This window comes from Haemaphysalis longicornis, unplaced genomic scaffold (genome assembly GCF_048455015.1).
Source record: "Haemaphysalis longicornis isolate Haplotype H1 unplaced genomic scaffold, Haemaphysalis longicornis Haplotype H1 scaffold_5, whole genome shotgun sequence".
In the NCBI taxonomy this organism is placed as follows: domain Eukaryota; kingdom Metazoa; phylum Arthropoda; class Arachnida; order Ixodida; family Ixodidae; genus Haemaphysalis; species Haemaphysalis longicornis.
This window is the reverse complement of record NW_027526385.1, coordinates 145,640,743-145,648,211: the sequence shown is the minus strand read 5'-3', so window position 1 is coordinate 145,648,211 and position 7,469 is coordinate 145,640,743. Positions and strand designations below refer to the sequence as shown.

Genomic DNA, 7,469 nt, shown 5'->3' with positions numbered 1-7,469 from the left:
AGCGCAACTATAGCTGGGCCTCAGAAATGGTGGCATTTGTCATAACAGTAGGGCTCACAAAAGCACAAAACCTTTACTTTTCCCAAATTTTTTTACGAGAAGCTTAGTTGAAGACGTCCTTTAAAATGGTCAGTTTTTTTCTGTTTTTAAGAAAATGAATGTAACAGTTATAACGGTGTAAACCTCTAGCCGCCATGATCAGCGAAATGGGCATGGATCTCAAGAAGTTTTTCATGCAATACGTGCAGCTGTCGGTAGACTTAAAAATTTCAAAGCCGTATTCGATTGATTGATTGATTGATTGATTGATTGATTGATTGATTGATTGATTGATTGATTGATCAATTGATTGATGGAATAATTGTAGGGTTTAACGTGCCGACGCAAAGCAGGCGATGTTGCGCGCCGTAGTGGAAGGCTCCGGATTAATTTTGACCACCTGGGGATCTTTAACGTGCGCCGACATCTCGTACACACGGGCGCGTTTTTGCTTTTCGCCTCCATCAGAAAAGCGGCCGCCGCGGCCGGGAATCGAACCCGCGACCCCGTGTTCAGCAGCGCAACGCCTTAGCCACTGAGCCACCGCGGGGGGGTAAACCTGAATTCGAGCCAAACAGGCATTTTTGTAAGGATACATTGTAGCACACAGTTCGTCATGCGCTCACGAAATGCACTTGAGGTAAGGAACAGGGCCTGCAAGTAATTCATTCGAAAAGGTACACTGCAATTTGTTTTACAGTTAAACCTGGGTACAACGAAGTTGGCAAAAATTGGTAATTTTTCATTCCGTGCCATTCTCTAGTTAAGGGTTGCGTGAATGAAGAAGAAGCCAAATCAATGTCCAGACATCAGTCATGGTGAACTCACCTTTAAAAAGCAATAAAAACTGCGTCATATGCGCCTGCTGCTTTCCCGCGAACTCTCTCACTGCACGCCACTCCAAAAAAAGGAACGTTTCTTACGTCCATATTCACAAACGCTACCTAAGCACCACTTTTACTTATTTTGCGATGCCCCAACCCGTTCCAAGGACAAAACATAGGCTGAAAGGGCTTCTTTTCCCTAACTTGATGCTCTTTGCCGCACTCAAAATTGCTTAGAGGATGCCAGCTGGGATACTGTGCAGGGCGGTGACTTTCTTCTTTCTCACCGGTGGAGATGGAATTTAAAATTGCGAGCTTCTCGTGAAAAGACAAAACCTCACGTTCCCTATTGAAAATGTGGAGTTGATGGAATCCATCAAAAATCAACATGGTGGATTATGGTAATGGAATTAATGATGGCATGATGGCAGATGACTGCATGCTGGCAGGGTGATGGATGATGGCAGATGACTGCATGCTGGCAGGGTGATGGATGACGGCATGCGTCGGTAGCTGGTGGCAATGGTAGCGTCGATGCTGGCAGCTCGGGTGACAGTATGACGGCAGATATGCGAAATTGCAAAAAATGATGACGACATGAAAAGGAAAGATGCTATGCAATGCTAATTAAAAACTGGTTTCATTTCTTGCGAATAAATTTATAAAATAAGATTTGCAGCAAATAAGTAAGCTTGCATATGCATTTTGCTCTGTCCATTCATGTCGTGATCATTTTTCTGCTATCCTGCTACAATGATCTGAAAACTTAACCATTTTATGAGAGCTTAGATGTGTGTGCTGGGGTGCTTAAAAATATTACACAAAACAAACTTGGTTTTAACGTTGAATATATTATCATTAAATATCAAATACGGTGACTATCTTCGAACAGGTGGGCAGCTGAAAAGAAAAAAAAAACTGAGTTACACACTAAAGCTTATACAATCCAGATCAACTCAAAACAAATGTATATTAACATTTCACATACCTCCTTAAACATTCTGAGATGGTCACTCCGATGTGGTCCCTTGCTTCTGCCCTTCCTCTTTGCCATAAAAATAGAAAGCCTGCAGAAAAAGAACATTTTCAACAAATTAAGTGGAAACCATCCTGCTAGGACTCCCTTCAGGTCATGGAAGGGTGCTCTTGACCGGCACTGCTCTAAAAGGCATCGCATGGTGGCAATGCCTTTCCCGGGAAAGGATTTTAGTAACATGCAAGCGTGCATGCATGCAACCGAGAATTTCAAGAGAACATGCCTTAGCAGCAGGTGGGAAAGAAGCAAAACACCCTCGTCTAGAAGAATTCTATGCTCAAAGCGCAGCCAGCGAATACCAGGCGCAAAAAAATGTAGCTTCAGGCGAGTGTGTTGAAGGTTAGGAACACGTTAAATTGAAAAGTGAAGAAGGCCAGATGACATTAACCTGGTTGGATGCATTGAAGCAACGAAAATAAACGCACACAGTCTTGAGATGAAAGTGCAGACTAAACGAACGCTTGCAAAAACTTCAGCAAACTTGTGATGAATTTAGAGAAAGTTCAATACTATGAGGACAACCGAGCTGTGCAAGCACTAAAGACCCTTTCGGAAGCCGCACAAGAAGGAGAACGGGTGTGCCAAATTTGCCATGGAACAGATTATCAATAGTGATAAGGCGCGCTAACTAGACAGGAACCCACGTTGCGGCAAAGTGTTGTGGAAGGCGACTTCTTGTAAAGGATACGAGCATGTGAGGGGCGAAAAACTGCTGAAGCTGCCGTGTCAAAGCACACTAAAAATCTCGTCGGACCTTCTGCAAGAGACTCGAGTAATAAACCTAATAAAGGAACGGCTTCAAGTGGAGGGACAAAGCTTGCGGTCACTAAAAGAACCATACTGCAGCCTGATTACTGATGAAATGTCAATACAGGAAAAAGTAATTTATGGCTGCCAAGTCGACATATTTTCGGCCTTGATATAAGCTGTGAACCTTGAACCGGTGGTGCCACTGAATTAGCCTGCAGGCTCCTTTGGTTTGTTCTGCGGGGGCTTTCCACGGCTGACGTTATCCTCTTAGGGTATTTTTTTTACCGGGAACAGGAAGCATGACCGGCTCCGTAACCTGAATTTTAGTGTGCTCAACTGTGTAAGAGGTAGGGTTCTTCATTATCCGTATTGTCACAGACAGCCACCAGACAAACAGCGCCATGTTCCTAGGCATGTCGGTTGACAACACACTACAACATCAGCATGTTTTGCTACATCCAGCGCGGCAAAATGACCCATCGTTCCTTTTATTTGACCAAACCACCTCATTAAGAACATTAGAACAAATTTTCTAGAGAGAGAGAGGGGGATGTTTGATGGAATGCAGAAAGTTAGGGACTGTTTTGTTCTCAAGGCCCTCTTTAAGATCCAATAAAAGTTGTCACTTGTGAACCCAGTTTGGCTCCTAAGCTGATCACACATTGAGCCGAACCTGGAAAAAATTAAGCTGTCCCACGCCACCTTGATATTTTCGCCTGTCGTCATCAGCAGCCCCAAGTTCCTTCAGAAAAAGCCCAAAGGTCACGAATACGCTACAGAATCGAAAATTCCAGTAAAACAAGCTGAATAGTGCAATCCCATGTTAAGGACCATGCATCTATTCCACGTAAATATGTGATTGCAGCCTGTTCAGCAAGGCGTCTCAAGTGGAGCATGAAGCGCAATAACACAACAGCCCAACCAAGAACTGTAGCGCGGATGGCTGATTGTGTGGCCACTTTCCGAATTGACGCCACCGCATCACCGATAGCGTGCACCACAGGCGACGCGGCGGAGGAAAAGAGAGCTATCGTTCTCACAGGCGGAGAGGAGCATTCGGTGGGCTGCACGAAAAGGGGGATATCAAGCAGCTGTGTCACTTCTAATTGTTGAATCATGTGCATCCTAGTTCTCTTTTTTACTAAGAACTCCTACCTTCGTGCTTGTGTTTCAGCACTCCAATGCACAATGGCAGCAAAGGTTCATGTTAAACAATACATAAAGACGTTAAATACAATACATCCAAATTCACTGATTCCAAACTCGGAGAGCAATGAATTGCTGAAATGAAGATGCCGACCAGCATATATATACAGTGCTATTGAAAGACCAAAGCACTGCACTCTCGGTCAAATTAGGCAAGTTCTGGTAACTGAATTTCACAGTGCACGTCATAGCATTGCACTACAATTGTATAGAACTAGGTGCTCACCTATTGTAACCAACCTGAAAAACAGCCAGTGACATCTGATGAGAGGTCCATCCAGATAGGTCCATCCACCAAGTAGGGCATGCCAGCTGATCTCCACTGCAAGGTGTAACAGTCAGTAGCCTGCAAAATAGAAGTGAGTGGCAAACAACAAGCAAGTTGCGTTAGCCTTAATCCTTCAAAGTTCTAAATGCGATATTAAGGTGTCGAGCAAGGTGTTCTTCACACTCCAAGCGAAAATATGAGAACGTTAAAATACCACATTACCTGGATGTAAGGATGGCCGAAGTGACTATCACAGCATAGTGACAATGTCAACGATCAAGCTTCTAACTCAATTCTCTCTTTGGAAGTAGATGCCGTTCATTATGACCAGTTCATGTATGCGTAAAAAGGTGCCGAGATGAGCTATCTCATTGCTATAAGGCAAATTGCTTCCACGATTCTGTGACAAAGCGCAGACCTAAATGATGATAACGTTGCCTTAACAATTAGGGAGTGCCTATCGTTCCGTCCAGCCGGAATGCTAAAAACTGCTAAAGTTCCGTCCAGACTGAACGCCAAATCAAAACCAGCCAATTAGCCGCCATTTCTCATTCTGGGATTTGGTGTAGTGGTTCCGCGGCTGACTACGAACGTTGTAGGCCCTGGTTTGATTCTCGCACCATTTTTTTTTGTGTGTGTGTGTGGCCGTGGTTAGCGTTTTGTAATAGCAAAACTTCCCGCCCGCTTTACAATTCACGCGATGAGAGCAGTAGGTCTTGGTTTTTTACTCAAGCGGCCGAGCCGCTCCCGCTCAGTGGAGCCAAGGCCGACGTAGCCATCGCCAGTTACACCCAATCTCCTCTAATTATTACCAGTGATTAATAATTAACAGTGACTCTGGCTAGTCAGTGAGCGGAAGCGGTTTGGCCGGTTAGGTAAAAATCAAGACCGACTGCTCTCGCTGAAATATTGTGAAGCGGGCGTCGGGTGGCGACTTGGAGATCTGTCCAGATTGAGCTAGAGTTAGTCCGATCATCTGTAATTATTAATAATGATTAACAATTATCAGTGATTCTGGCTAGTCAGTGAGCGGTAGCTGTTTTGCTGGATGGGTAAAAATCAAGACTGCTCTCAACGAGAGTTGTGTCTCCTCCGGACGGAACTTTAGTGACAGTTGCCGTTCCGTCTAGACGGAACGCTATACACAGCCTAACAATTCTGCCAAAGGAGGCTGGAAAGGCTGTGATGAACTGCTGAACAACAATACAAGTGAAGCAATTTTTTTTGTTTCTAAAGTCTCTTCTAGGTGATTGCAGCTTAAGCCAGGTTCAATTCTTCTTACCACGCAGTGCTTGAAGCCCACATGATGCGTCGGTGCATGTTTTCAGCTGGTACCGTCAATATCAAGGCAACAATTTTTTTCCTTCAAAACATGAATATAATTAGTCCTTAATAATGGCCGCGATGTCTTAGGGAAGCATAGGGAACCAGATTTAAGGTTGTGCTCACATTGACATCAAACCCATTGAAACGATTTTCAAAAATAATACACATTGGTATAGGCCGCAAAATTTGAAACATGACAATAATGCATTACTGCCAATAATGACAATAGCCAGTGCTTAAAAAATTATTGCGATGAGAAAGAGGTTATCCTCTTCTGAAAAATTAAGAAAAAACTTTCAGTGTGATCTAACCATCTAGAAAAGGCTGTTCTCCCATCTATTCTCTAGCGGCATATTTTCTAGAACTATATTTATTTACATCAAGTCGTGTTTTTAACAGAGTGTATTATTTGCTGTGCAATTATGTACACAAGCTACTAGAAAGAGACCTTCGGCCTTAACCAGTCCAGAGGAGACCCACTCTTTTTTTGAAGCATTTGCTCTTGTGCGGGGTGCACTCATCCACAGAATGAGAGCCCAATACAAAATTTAACTGAGCAACACGCGTGGCCGCGAATTATTCGGAGACAGTAGTGAATGTTGCAGTGCTTAAACGCTCCCCACTTGCGGCCAGCATTGCTTATACCTCTGCACCAGACGCACGATACGCATGTAGTTTCGACGTGGTAGCAAATTCGGGTTGAATGAACGTTTTTGGTGCTACTGATGCACATGCACAAACATATATGCGATTATCGAACGATTGGAACACTCAAACATTCACTGCACATGCGGGGCTTGCGAGTGTGACGCCAATTTCAGCCATCGTACCCTCGATCTGAACGCAGGGAGCCTTGTTTGTACCAGTGCACTTTTCTGAGTGACCGCTTTGAAAAATGACAATCCCTGCAGTGTAGTGTAGACTGCTATGTGCCTCGGCTAAAAGTTACCTAAAGCGTACCACTCCAGTCCAGGTACGAAAAATGATGCGAAGAACAATTTGCAATTCCTAAAGACTACCCACCAAAAAAAAAAAAAAAAACTTGCGAACTCAACCTGGAGCGGTCGACCGCGCGTATTGGCGATCGGTTGTTGCGAGCACCAAACCGTTTAGCCAACGTAGCAGTATGGTCCTACTTCGCTCAACAAAAAGCCTACAAACGGCACAAACAATAGGGCTCTTCGATTTACAGACTCGAATTCACCGCGGATATTCCGCCGGAGTCCGATGATTCCCCGAAGCCATAAGGATACACAAGAAAATCGAATGCCTGACTGCTTTCAGGGAATCGGCGGTGAGTCCGGGACTGTAAATCGAACAGCCCTACTGTTTCTAGTCCCGCACGCAATATCCGCGGTCGAAAGGCAGATCTACGTAACCCTCAAAATCAGTCGCTGTCAAAAAACATTAGGGCTAACCGACGACGCAAACGTCTAACACGAAACGGAAGAGCCCTGCCCTTTTAAATACACAAGTAAAGTGCAAAAAGTTGACTAGTCACTTACCTTAAATCACAGGCGACATATCTTCGTCGAAACAATAATCCGCTGTCTTCAAAACAACCACAACAAAGCCACTCGACAAGCGCGTACAACTCCACCGTCTCGGCGGCCAGGAAGAAAGAAATGCGGCGGCGTGATGGCGTGGCGATGTTGCTGGATGGAGCAGTGGAGTACTGAGGCGGGGGTTTCGGTTTCGGCTGTGCCTTGGTGTTTTCGTAACGCAGTTCATACACGGCGCGAAGTGAACAAAATGCGTCGAAACAAATTCTGGCTTGAACATAGACACATAAAGCAATGTAAATAGAAAGATAAGGTTGCCATACCCAGCAAAAAGTCGAGTTTGTTGGGCTATCCTGTATATGAGCGATTGAGTTGTGGAATAAACCTCCGACATCAATTTGGGGGAAATCACTTTTGGTTAAAAACTACTAAGAACAGGCACATTTTTCGTTTAAAAAAAAATTATATCGTGCTGTTAGCAAAAAAAAAAAAAAAAAACAGACCACCGGAGGATCGAA

The 7,469-nt window shown here is 44.3% G+C and overlaps 1 long non-coding RNA gene across 1 annotated transcript; it reads right to left on the bottom strand.

Annotated features, from left to right (window-relative positions):
• Positions 1-1,693: 1,693 nt before the first annotated feature.
• On the bottom strand, positions 1,694-7,069 carry LOC144138719 (uncharacterized). Its single transcript, XR_013315951.1, has 4 exons — positions 6,955-7,069; positions 4,082-4,201; positions 1,852-1,930; positions 1,694-1,763 (listed from the first exon to the last, which is right to left on the bottom strand). It is a non-coding gene; the product is annotated as an uncharacterized LOC144138719 (long non-coding RNA).
• Between the last annotated feature and the right edge of the window lie 400 nt (positions 7,070-7,469).